The sequence below is a fragment of the Callospermophilus lateralis genome, chromosome 7, assembly GCF_048772815.1.
Source record: "Callospermophilus lateralis isolate mCalLat2 chromosome 7, mCalLat2.hap1, whole genome shotgun sequence".
Classification (NCBI taxonomy): Eukaryota; Metazoa; Chordata; class Mammalia; order Rodentia; family Sciuridae; genus Callospermophilus; species Callospermophilus lateralis.
The window spans coordinates 39,320,292-39,333,218 of NC_135311.1; the positions used below are offsets into that span (position 1 = coordinate 39,320,292).

The following is a 12,927-nucleotide window of genomic DNA, read 5'->3' on the forward strand; positions in this document are numbered from 1 at the left end:
ATATGCTGTATGTCCACTCATTGTCATTCAGAGAAGAATTTTTGTTTAATGGTGTAAACTTATATTGTCAGTGCAAGATAAGACTGCAATAAACAAAAAAAAAATCAATGTAAAATAAATAAATAAATAAACTTGGGTTTTACTAAATTGCTGAGGCCCTCTCTACATTGCCAAGGCTGTTTTCAAAAATCTGTGATCTTACTGTCTGAGCCTCAAGTCAACCGGATTACATACATGTACCACTGGGGTCCACTGATTATTTTCTCATTTCTTAATAGCATTACAGTAATTTGAAGTTACTTAGGAGACCTTCCCAAATATCTTTAGAATTGGATGTTTCCCTAATTTCTTTGGAAATAGAACAACATCCAAGTGCATGGGGGTAAGCGAACACATGAGTGAATAAGTGATATTTCTCCAAGATTGAATTGAAGGTGCTGAGAGGAGTGGCACATGCCTTTAATCCCAGTTGCTAAACAGGCTGAAGCAGGAGAATTGCAAGTTCAATGTCAGCATAAGCAACTTATGAACACTGTGTCTCCAAACAAACAAACAAAAAAGATGTGGGGTTTGAAAATATATCTCAGTGGTCAGTGGTTGAGTGCATCTGGGTTCAAAACCTCATACAAAAACAAACAAACAAGCAAACAAAAAGCAATAATGAGTGAAGGAAATAATTATCCTTGATCTCTTTTCTAAGTAATATTTTCCTCCAGTTTCAATTCTCACTGAATTTTCTTCCTCCCCTTCAAAATGATACTTCCTTCGATTTTTCAATTAAGGAAATCATCAATTTAAACTCCCAACCTAAACCAAAGACATCCTTGCAAATTTCTGAGTTCTCTATTAGAAGATTTTGAAGCCTCAAAACTTATATGCAAAAAGTTAGTGGCCTCATTTTTTTTCTTTTTTACCCTTAACCTTTCAAAGGAAAGACCAGAAGCATCAAAGATGGGAAATTAAATCTCCTAAATCATAGAAATTTGACACTAAAGTATATTCTCATATTTCTAATTGGTATGCTATAGTTGTACATAATTAAATGCGTTTTGAGCATCTCTGTGGTATTAAACCGTGGCATGATAAGAACACCTGCAGAGTTAGCTCAAGAAGAATAAGGGGCCTAGGATTAAACATAAAGATTCACAATATTCAGGACTGGAAGGATTGCTGCCAGAAAGAGCCCCCCCCCCCCAAAAAAAAGGTACAGAATATGGAGCAGATGGAGGATCACCAGCTCCTATATACAGCAATGAAGACTTGCCCTTCCCTACTATATCTTCCGTTCTTCATTGCTCTAATCCACTGTCCTATGTCCCTCATTCATCCCTCTCCTATACCCACATATGTACCAATTTCCTTCAAGGAAAAATACTTATCCAGGAGAAAAACACTGATATTTATCTATGTGTTAACTTCCCAAGAAAGTATTCTATATAAGTATGTTGTGTATTGGTTAAACACCATTATAATACCAATTTATGAACCACAACTAATTTATTCAGAAATTAAGACCTGGAATTTGCACCGTATTGTATCTACTGAACATGACACCAGATGCTAGAACTTGAACCAGGTATTCCACTTAGGGACACCTGGCTGCACACGCTAGTGACCTGTGCTGTTCCCAAGGAGATGTCAGAACTTCATGTTGTTCTACAATATGCACATGGCATTTTGGGCCCAAAGTAAGTCAGCTGTGAATGATTTAAAAGGCAGAAAGCCACAGAAACAATATCACAGTATACTTGCGTTAAATCACCCTCATCCAAAATGAGGGTTTGTCAATTCTCGGGGTTCAATGAAAAAAAAATTGTTAATCCCTCTGAGATATACTGTAAAGCCAACAAGCAGAAACCCCGGATAGTGCCTGCTCTGCTGTACATAGAGCTGAAGGTTTCAACAAAGTGCTGTCACTGAACCCCCCATATCATGACAGGAAATAGACACAATGTTATCACCACTGAACAAGGAGAACAAAGCGTAGCATCAGTGAAGCTGAGTTACTTCAGGAAGTTCACCTTGGTGGAGCTAGTCTTTGACCCCAAGACTCCCAGTTCCAGAGACTGTTCTCTCATCTACTCTGCTGGGGCCCTTGCCAACTCACTACATGAATAACAACAACAACAACAACAACAAAAAACCCTACCAGCCTCAGCAACCTACAAAGGACCTCAGCAACCTAGTGAGATTTAGTGTCAAAAAATTTAAAATGCTTGGGACATGGCTCAGTGGTTAGATGGCCCAGGGTTCAAACCTCAGAACAAAGAAAAATAGAAAAATGATTTATTATATCAAAGAGAAGGCAGAACACTCATGTTTATTGTGGGAGTAGTCACACCAGCCAAAAAATGGTATCAATCTAGGTGCCCATTCATCAATGAATAAATATCAAAAATATTGTAAATATACAAAAGAAAATCATATGCAGCCATAAATGATGAACCCAGCCAAATTTCATCTTAAGACTGGGAGCCATCTCCTCACAAAGTCATGAAAAGTTCATTTCTGTTTTAATATAAATTACTGATATTTCTAAACTTGTTTGGAATTCCTGTCCATGCTCTGAATTCAGCCAAGCCTGGCTCTCCTTGACCAGATAACAAGCTCTCTAAAACATTAGTGGCATCTCACAAATTCTGGTTCCCCCTGATGAAATAAACACTCTCTCTGAAACCTCAGTTATGTCTCTTAAATTCTGATGTTGGGATTAGAATTTACTCCCTACCTTGAAATATCATGTCATCATTAATCTTCTATCTTCCCTTGTATTACATTTGTCAGAACACTGTTAGCTGTAAATTTCCAAGACATCCCCCTTTATAACTTTTTGTGCTATATAAAACTTTTCTTCCCTGAGAGTTAGGCTGTTCTGTAGCCCGGCTTTAAATGAGACAGCTGCTGGCCAGCTCTCTTTGGGTATCCAATATAAGGTTTCTTTAATTTGGTTTAAAATTAGAGTCAGTGGTCTTTTTTTGCATCATGGTTCAACAATAAATGAGAAATAAAATTGTATCATTTGCAGCAATGTTCATGGAACTGGAGGACTTTTAGTTAAACAAACCAGGATCAGAGAGACAAATACTGGTTATTTTAAAAGTTGATTCTTGAAGTACAGTAGAGAAGAAGTCCCAGTAGCTAGGAAGGATAGAGGAGGAGAGGATAGTGAGAGATCCACAACGAGCACCAGAACACCCAGGAAGAGGGAAAGTGGTTCCAATGTTAAGAAACTTGCTTGCTTTCATCTCTTTTCTTAAATAATGAACTCTATATCTGCTAACACACAGGTAAAGAATACAATTTACAAAAATTAAATACTGAATACATATTTTCCTTTCACTTATTAAGGCACAGAACTTATTTTCAGCATTCACAAAAGATGAAACGACAATAGCTTTTAAAACTTTCCCCCCAAAGACATTTGTGTCTATATCTACTGGATCTCAGACTTAATACCACCTAATATTTTGATGTTGTCATCTCTGTTCCTGGTTAGAAAAATTTACTTTCTAAGGATTGATATCAGAGTTGTCCAGAGATCACTATTACCTTATCAAGGTGCCAGCCTTTTAGAATAGAGGTAAAAAAAAAAAAGCTATTTGAAGGTTGCTGCAATTGACCCAGGGCCAGAGCCCCTCACCATTTGACAAGTTGTCTTTAAATGATAACAAACCACTTCACTGGCTTTTCTTCAGCTAATTCTGCCAGTGAGTTCCTCTGTATTTCAAAGCCAAAACTGTTCTAGCAAATACTTAAACACCCTAGTACAAAACAAAGGCTGAGGATAATATCTCCCTTTTGGAGTCATTTAAGACTTGAGGTCATCAAGTCAAGAATTAGTTCTTTGTGGAGAGCCATACCTTGACCCACTGCATATTTAAAGACTAAAAGTCTGTTTAGTATGCTGTGTACAGAAATCTTTCATTAAGGTAATCAACAGGTTTCTTGGCAACAAACCAGACATTTCTACTCCTAATGCTTCATAGTGGTCCTGCACTTCTCCTCCTTGTGAATTTGGACCTTATTTATATATTTTAATATAATTTTAAATGTATAAGTAAGTTCTATTCACTTTTTTATACCTAATCTTTGAGTGCCCATGCTCTAGGAAGACTACACCCATATCTGATCTTTATCTGGAGTCTGGAGTTTCTTCTCTTCCTTACCTGAAGGATACCCTTTCTCTTTCTTTTTCCATCAATACTGCTCTAGCTGCTACCAAGCCATTCACCAGCCTCATCCTACCCTCCACCTACCTTTTGGACAGACACCCATTGTCCAGTAGTTCTTCTTCTGTCCCTATGGGCACTTCTAGCCACTTGTTAAATTTACTTATTAATTCTGGCAGTTTAGGCTTTCCACATTAAGTATAAAATCACCTGTAGGCTATTTATAGGACTTTTTATCAGATTGTGGTTTTATCCTTCTAGTCCTCATTTGCTTACCACTTAGAACATGAATGGGTGATGAATTTTGTGAAGTTCTAGTTTTGCATCTATTAAGATGGCAAATAGTTTTCTTAATGTGATTAAGAGAAAAATGTAATATTATATTGTTAATAGCAATATAGTGTTCCTGAGATATCATCTACTTGGCACAAGGTATTATAGTTTTTTTTTGGAAAAGTATATAAAAGAATTTTGTTTAATTTACAATCAAGTTTTTCTGGACAACATACATCGTTAAATAAATAAAAGATGTGCCCTGGCTGTGAATTTCCACTCCCCTCAATACAACTTTTTTGAATGGCAAACTGAAAAGGAAGATGCAAGCAGGGAAAAGTTGAACAATGATGTCTCTGTCAGAGCAAAGAGCCTCATCTCTTTCTTTTTTTCTGTCACTCATGTCCCTCATGTCCAGAGAACAAGTGTGGAAGAAAAAAACTGCAAATTTAAATGTGATTTAGAAAATTATGTTCTGGACACCCAGACACATAATTAAAATATTACACAGGTAAATGGTAAAGATAAATGTTTCCCCAGCCTTCATCACAGGAAACAGGAAACACAACTCCACCATGGCCCTTGGACTGGGCTTATTCCACTAAACTCCAAGGTCAGTGCATGCAGGACTGGCTGGAATCACAAATAAATCAGAGGCCTCAAATCCTATGTCATCAGTACGAATATGGCAAGCACCCACCTTCTAGGCATTTGAAAAGTGATACAGAAGCCCATTTTTCCACTCTGCTACAAACCCACCTCTCTGGAAATGGTTGGTACATGTCCTTGCCTGTCTCAAAAAGATTTGTAACCAAATTGATATTCATTTCTTGACCAAGAATTAGATATGTAGAAGAACTGAACTGGAGGGAATCAAAGTTCTAAGACCACTCAAGAGACCTCAAGTTTAATCAATAATGAGATCATGAGAACCTTGTTACAACCCCAGGACCTATGATTGGGGTTTTCTCTAATAAAATGCTTAGACAAAGTCCACTAGGCAAAGAACCTCCAGGTAAAGGGCTGTGCATCTGGCAGAACTGGATGAGAGTAGCATAGCTAAGGACCAACCCTGACATGTGAGTTTCATTGTCACTATGATCTACTGAGGAGACTAGAGGGGACCCTGTGCTCCGCAATGAGGTATGGAAGATCAGAACAACTGGCATTTCTCACACCAGCATAGACAAGAGCTTGAACCTTAGCCAGGTGACTTGCAGGCTAAGGCTGCTTCAGTAATTTTTCCTCCAGGTCATTAGAAAACTTAGTCAAAATTCTCAGAAATCCTGTCCAAAGGAATGCCATCATGTTGCATGACTTGGACTTTTCTCTGGAAAGACCTGAACCCACAGGACAGGGCTGTGTGAGTCTCTGAACCTCTCCTAAAGATCATCAATTCTGTGCCTTTAGCACAGATTTGCTGCTTTTGTCCACACTGACAACATGCACCCTGGAGGGAGACCATGGCATAGTGTTGACACAGGAGCTTCTGGGAGAGACCAGAAAAGCACTGGAGTAAAGACCACAAACCATACCCAGTGCATTCCAAGTCCTGCTGCACTCACCCAAGCAGGGACTCACTGACAGCAAAAGAATTCTAGAGAAATTCTTCATGCACTGTAAGTCTGGCTCCCTTAGCAGTTGGGCCTCACTGAATCCAGCCTAAGGGAGCAGCCGTACTGTTTTGAAAGAACCTACTCCTTTTTCCCTGTGAGCATATCCAGACAGAGATAGAGCCCTTGGCCAAGCCTGCTGCCGGATAACTGGAATCAGGGATGATGACACTCTGGTACCTTCAGAGCTGCATTTTAATCCAGGTGCACTGAATCTGCTTGAGGGCATTTGTCTGAAAATCAATGATTTTCAGGAGGTCATTATGGGAAGAGCTCAGAAGTTCAGTCCTTTCTGGGTTTAGATCCAAGGCAAAGATCTTCCCCAACAGCTCCATTTCTCAAATTATACTCCGATCAAATGTCCCATAAATCACTTTTCTTTTCAAAATACCCACTCATCACACATTGCTCTGTGGAAACAATATCATTGCAACTGAATCCTGCAAAGGCTGTCTTTTTTTTTCTTGTATAGATCCCAGAGTTGAGGGTCAGGTCATGACATCCTGAGATGATTCGTGCATTGTCCAGCAGGAAATTAAAAGACAGCACTTTTTCACTATGTCCTGTGAGCATGTGCCATTATCAATAATCATCCACAGTACAGATTCAGCTTCCAAAATCATTTGAAGTTGTAAGCCCCAGCATTAACAAATGATTCCTAATGTTATGTATAACTAAAAAAACAAAAAACAAAAAAAAAAACAAAAAAAAATGGAAAAAGAAAAATTCAATGCTTGTAATAGCATTACTACCAGGTAAGGAGCCTTTGAACTCACATTTGTCTCCACATGCTTCCCATAACTTAACACTCCATTCACTGTGGCCAATAACAGGAAACCTGCACTGAACTGCACAGCATTAACTTTCCCATCGTGTGCTTCAAAGAAACATAAGGCAGTAATTGGTACCCTCTCATTTTTACCAGAACTAAGATGAGTGCCCACATTGTCTTGGGGGACTGTGAAGGAAGAGAGAGAGCATCTCTTAAGATATTAGTGATAGAATCCAGAAGGCATCCAGCAGGTTGTGAGCGTCAGTTAGTTGCTGCTTTGGTGATAGCTTGCACAGAAGAAACCTCTGTGTGCTCTGTCTCATCCACAATGACTTCAGTGTCATCATCCTGTTCAATGGGCATCAGTTCCTTTGCAGCTTCAGCAGGCTCTTTCTGCAGCCAGGCTTGCTGTCTCCTGGAGTCCTTTTCCTTCTCTTCATTTGGGAAGCTGGCTTCCTGGGCCATCTTGGCCATCTTCCTAGTGACCAGCTCCTGGTTCTCTAGAGTAGTTTTCCTCAGTTTCTCCTCCATGGCAGTAGAAGTGATCTGAAGTCATCATATTTATCCTTCAGGATCTGGTTGGCTATGTCAACATTCCATGTGCCATTGTGTCCAGGAACTGCAGAATTATATCCCTAAAGATTCTCTGCAGCTGTCCCAGTGCCTCAGCTCCTCTGAAAGGTGGTGGATCAGCTGGAGATGCTGGCAACACCTAGGCCTGAAGAAGTAGCATTCTGCTAATAGTGCCTAAGGAAATCTTGTCCCAATGGAGGCTAACAATAACAGCCTGCAGCATAAAAAAACCAAAGGAGGTTGACAAGTGAGTGGCTCCACCCACAGGCTCTCCCAATGCCATGTCCACTTTGGAATATTTTGAGAGTAACTTTCCTAATATTTAGTGGTGTTTATTGTGTGTCTGTCCATGAAGGATATTAGATCATCATTTTCTTATCTCAAAATGTCCTTGTGATGACTGAGGTTTTTGCACAGCAGTAGAATCTTTAATTAGGGTTCATAGGGCCCTGGGTTTGATCACCAGCACTGAAAAAGTAATACTAGTTATGTTTTAATAAAACATTTAAGTGTTGTTTGGGTATTTTGTGACCAGGATCCTTATGACTTCATAAGATGGGTTTGGCTGTATCATATATCCAGGGCATGTTATCAGAAAAAATTTGTATAAGATTATTATTATTATTTCTTTCTTAAATATTTGACATAATCACCAATAAAATCATATTTTGAGTACATTTTATATGTTTTTATGAATTTAATTACTATCACATGTTTATAGCTATTCACATTTTTCATTATTTTCTAGTGTAAATTTTGATTATTTTTTTCAAGTTTTTTAAAATCTATGTTGTCATTAAACTAAATGTTTATATATATATATATATATATATATATATATATATATATATATATATATATATATATAATATATATTGATCCTTACAGAAAAATGCACAGTATTTTGTTATTCTAGTACGTTAGGATCTGTTGAGATGCCTGTTGTATTTGATATTCCTTATTGCACTTTTCTCTCTTGCTTTGTCTTCTCTCAGCAACTTTACTAAGCTTTTAGAAGAATCATTTTCTGTTTTCTTGTTTTCTATATAGTGTCATCATTTTCTATTTTATTTTTCCTCCTATATTATTTCCCTTAATCCATTTACTTAGACTTATTTCCTTTATTTGAAGCTTCTCAAATTGGGATCTCAAGACATCATTGATTTCATGTGTCTTTTTCTAATGTAAGCAGGTGGACTTATAAATGCTCTTTTAAGATTTTCTTCATCTATCTTCTATTGCTGTTGCTTGGTTGAATCTCATTTATCCTTTAGCTCAAAATAATGTCCAATTTCCCATGTAGTTTTTTTCTTTAACACACATGTATTTTTTTTTAAGAGAGGGAGATAGAAGAGAGAGAGAAAGAGAATTTTTCAATATTTATTTTTCATTTTTTGGTGGACACGACATTTTTATTTTATTTTTATGCGGTGCTGAAAATCAAACCAGTGCCCTGCACATGCCAGGCAAGCACGCTACCACTTGAGTCACATCCCCAGCCCAACACACCTATATTTTTAAAAGAAATACGTTACTCAATTCCAAAAGATTTGGTTATCTTTCAGATATTTACATTGTTGACACATAATGTAATTCTGTTGTCAATATACTTTGAAAGAACTTTTTAAGAAAATCTTGAGACTTACTTCATGATTGCATCTGTTAACTTGCCAACACTGTGACAAAATATCTAATATAAACAACTTAAAAGAAGGAAAGATGTGTTAAAGCAAATGTTTTGAATGGTTAAATACATGGATTCTTGGCCCCTTTCGTTGACCTATGGTAAAGCCAAACACTTTGGTTGGGGTCATGTGGTGAAGCAAAGGTGTTCACATCATTGTGTGTGGGAAGTGAGAGAGCAGAAGAGAGTCCAGGTCCTTATTGTCCCCTTCCAGGATTTGTCTCCAATGACTTTATTTCCTCAAAATAGATCCCAATTCCCAAAGTTTCCCTCACTCCTAACAGTGCCATCAGCTAGCGACCCAACATTCAGCACATAATTATGTATGGCAAATTCAAGATTAAAACTATAACCACAATGTACCTTACAAATTACTTTGGTGAATGTTCCATGTAATCCTGAAATGAATATGTCTTCTCTATCTGCTAGATATAATAATCTGAAAATCCTTGTAGTATTTAAATCCTTTATAGCCATACACACTTTTTTTTCTTTTCTTGTACATGTTCCATCGTTTACAGACTACAAATGTTTATAACTCTATATGTGACAGTAGATTTCCTTTAGTTCTTGTCATTTTTTCCCTACATGTATTTTAAAGCTCTTATATTAGGTGCATGCTCATTTATGAATTTCATTTTTTCTTAAAATATCAATTAAATTTTAGTCTAGATTATAATTTTAGGACTCTCTGGTTAAGTGTGGTGATGAATAGATGGAGAGGAACTGGTGGAGTCGAGATTTCCCTTTCTCTCCTCCATTTGCATGGATCTCTTCTTCATGATTGCTTCCAGCATAGACCTGCAGTGGCATAAGACCCATAACCAGATATTTGGGTGCAGAACCACAGAGGAATAACTCCCTATGTGAGTTTAGCACTTCTTTCTTTGAGGTCACACTTGAGTTAACTGACATATCAAATCTCATACATTACCTTCATTACCTTCTCAGTGATTCTTCTGACCCTCCAATTTCACTGTTTAGATACTCTCCCCTCCAATTCTTCCTCTAATTTTTGAAAATGTTATTTTCTGATAAAGTAAAAAAAAGGTAATATTCTAACTGGTATTTATGGAAAAAGAGGAAAACACACATTAGTATTATCAAGAATGACATGGGATATCATTAAAAGTCCTAAAAATATCAAGGGAATAATATGGGAATATATAAAATTATGAACTACCTATAAATTTAAATTCAAATGTGGATCCATTTATTGAAAACCCCAAGTTACTAAACTAATTCAAAATTAATCAAATAACCTGAACAGTGTTCTATTATTAAATCTGTATTGATAACAAAAAGCAATTTCTAGATCCATATTGATTAACGAGGTAATTCTGTTAACTAAAGAAGAAATATTATAAAGGCTACAGATTTTTTTTTTCAGAAAATGGAAAAAGGAGGAAATACTTCATGATTCATTTTGTGAAGTCAGCATGACCCTAATACAGTACTAAAGAGATCCCCGCTTTCTAAAAAAAAAAAAAAAACCTACCAGAGAACGCCAAAACCTATATATCAATATCCCTCATGAATATACACGTAAGTTTTTAATAAAATATTAACAAATTAATTCCAGCAGTTTACAAAATAAGCAATGCAATAAAGAGGGTGTGTTTAAAGAGGGTGAATTCAACTGCATTAATAACTGGTGAGATATTTTTTTAATACCTATGTAAAGATTAGTATTTGACTCAGCACTGGAAAAGAAGATCCATCTTCATTGATGTGGATACATATTATTCAATTCATTTATGGTTCCATAAAAAATAAAGATAGAGAACTGAGCATGATGGCTCACACCTGTACTGCCACTTCTTGAGAGGCTGAGGCAAGAGGCTCTCAAATTCAAAGCCAGCCTAGAAAACTCAGTAAGACCCTGTCATAAAATAAAATAAAAATGGCTGGAATGTACCTTTGTGGCAGATGGCTTGGCTAGTATATAGAAGGCTCTGGGGTCAATCTCCAATACTGCAGAGAATAAAAACATAAATAATAATCAAGATGGAGGAATAACTAATTCACTTTGTCTTCTGGAGCTGGGACAGTCATCACTTCAACTCTGCAGTGAAAGCTGCCCTGCTTTTTAAGCCTGTGGACTCAGGCTGAATTACATATGGTTCTCCAGCTTTGATGGCATGTCATGGGACTTCCTGGCCTTTACATGTGTCAGGCAATTCTCATTATGCATCCTCTCATATCTATATATCTTATTGGTTCTCTTTGTGGGAAGAGAATCTCCCTAATTGCTGGATTAACTCCAGGGATGCCTGACTTGCTCTCTGTAAAATAATTAATTGTTGTAATTTACTATGTGATAGTTTAAATACTAAAACTACATAATAATATCAGTTGGTATAGAAACTGTATTTGACAATATGTATTGCACTACCCAATTTTAAGACTTACTATAATGCTACAGTTAAAAAGATATTGTACTATGGTCAAAAAGATAAACACATAAATGAAAATAAGAAAAAGATTAGCCTACACAAATATGGCCCCATCAGTATGGTCAATTGATTATTGACAAAGGGTCAAAAGAAATTCGGTGAGGATATCTACTAGTGTTTTAAAAAATAGCATATTAGGAATAGAAGAAAAAAATTCTCAAACTGATAAAAGATATCTACGAAATGAAACAGCTAATACCACACTATCAAAAAGCTCTCTCAATCACAGTGTTAACAAGGCAAGGTTCCACCCTCATCACTCATATCAGAATTCTATGTCAGTCCTAACCAATGAGATAGTGCAGAACAAGAAAAGGCATTCCTTCTGGGAAAGGTAGAGATAAAACTGATTCTATCACAAATGATATGATTGTTCATATAGAAGATCCCAAAGATTCTGGGTGGAAAACTCCCAAAAAAATTAAAACTAATGAGTGGTATTAGCTGAATTATATGGTGTAATGTACATGAACAAAAATAAAATCTATTTCTATTAATTACAATATTCAACTAGAAAGCAAACTTTTAAAATCAATACCATTTAAAATTCTTTCCACAAAATGAAATTCTTCAAAAAAAATATTAGAGTGTATAAATGGCATAGAGTTTTAAAAGGTTAAAAAACACCTAAATTATGTGACATAATGTGTTTATGGATTAAAGGACCCACAGAATAATAGCTGAATAATATCTGTACTCACCTGAGGAAGAAAAACTGGGGGATGATGGAGCCTGAGAAAAGGCTTGCAAATTTAGCGCGAGTTGGGACTTGTTCATTACTTTAGTTCCATGCAGTAATGATGAGCACTCTAGACACTTTAAATCTAAGAGTCAGAGGTCAAGTGTCGGTGGAACATTTTGTCTAGTTGGGGTAAAGTCCATTTTCTCTCACTCCTTAAGTGGGACTTGGTTTCCCCTCCACGTTCTACTTTAGGGGACCGGAGGGATGCAGGGAGGGAAAGAGACTGCTCAAGACAATGGCTGCTCCCTGAGTCCTCCATGGTCCCCTGCTGTTTGCCCACTCAGCCCTGTCCCCTAGTGCTGTCCCTGGTTCCTCATTAATTCAGGTGCCTGAGGCCGAGACCACTGGGAAAATGAATACATGGAATCTGGGTGTCCAAGCTTGGGACATGCTGTCCCCAGTGACTCTGAGGGTTTCATATTTGCTGGCAATGAAGGCCTCCACCCCGTGGTCAATGGGCCCCCTGGCCCTGCAAGAACCCTCTCTGGCCCTCAGACCCCTCTAAGTCACTGATCACCAAATCCTTCACCAGGACACCTGCTTCTATATGGGCCTATTGTCCTATTTCCGAAAAAGTAGAAGATACTTGAAATAGGAAAAGCTGTTCCTTAGCTCAGTGGTGGAATGATCAGACTCAGTTTCCAG

The 12,927-nt window shown here is 37.2% G+C and overlaps 1 pseudogene; it reads right to left on the bottom strand.

Moving 5' to 3' along the window:
* Positions 1-5,834: 5,834 nt before the first annotated feature.
* LOC143404211 (autophagy-related protein 16-1-like) lies at positions 5,835-12,541 on the bottom strand (annotated as a pseudogene).
* Positions 12,542-12,927: the final 386 nt, after the last annotated feature.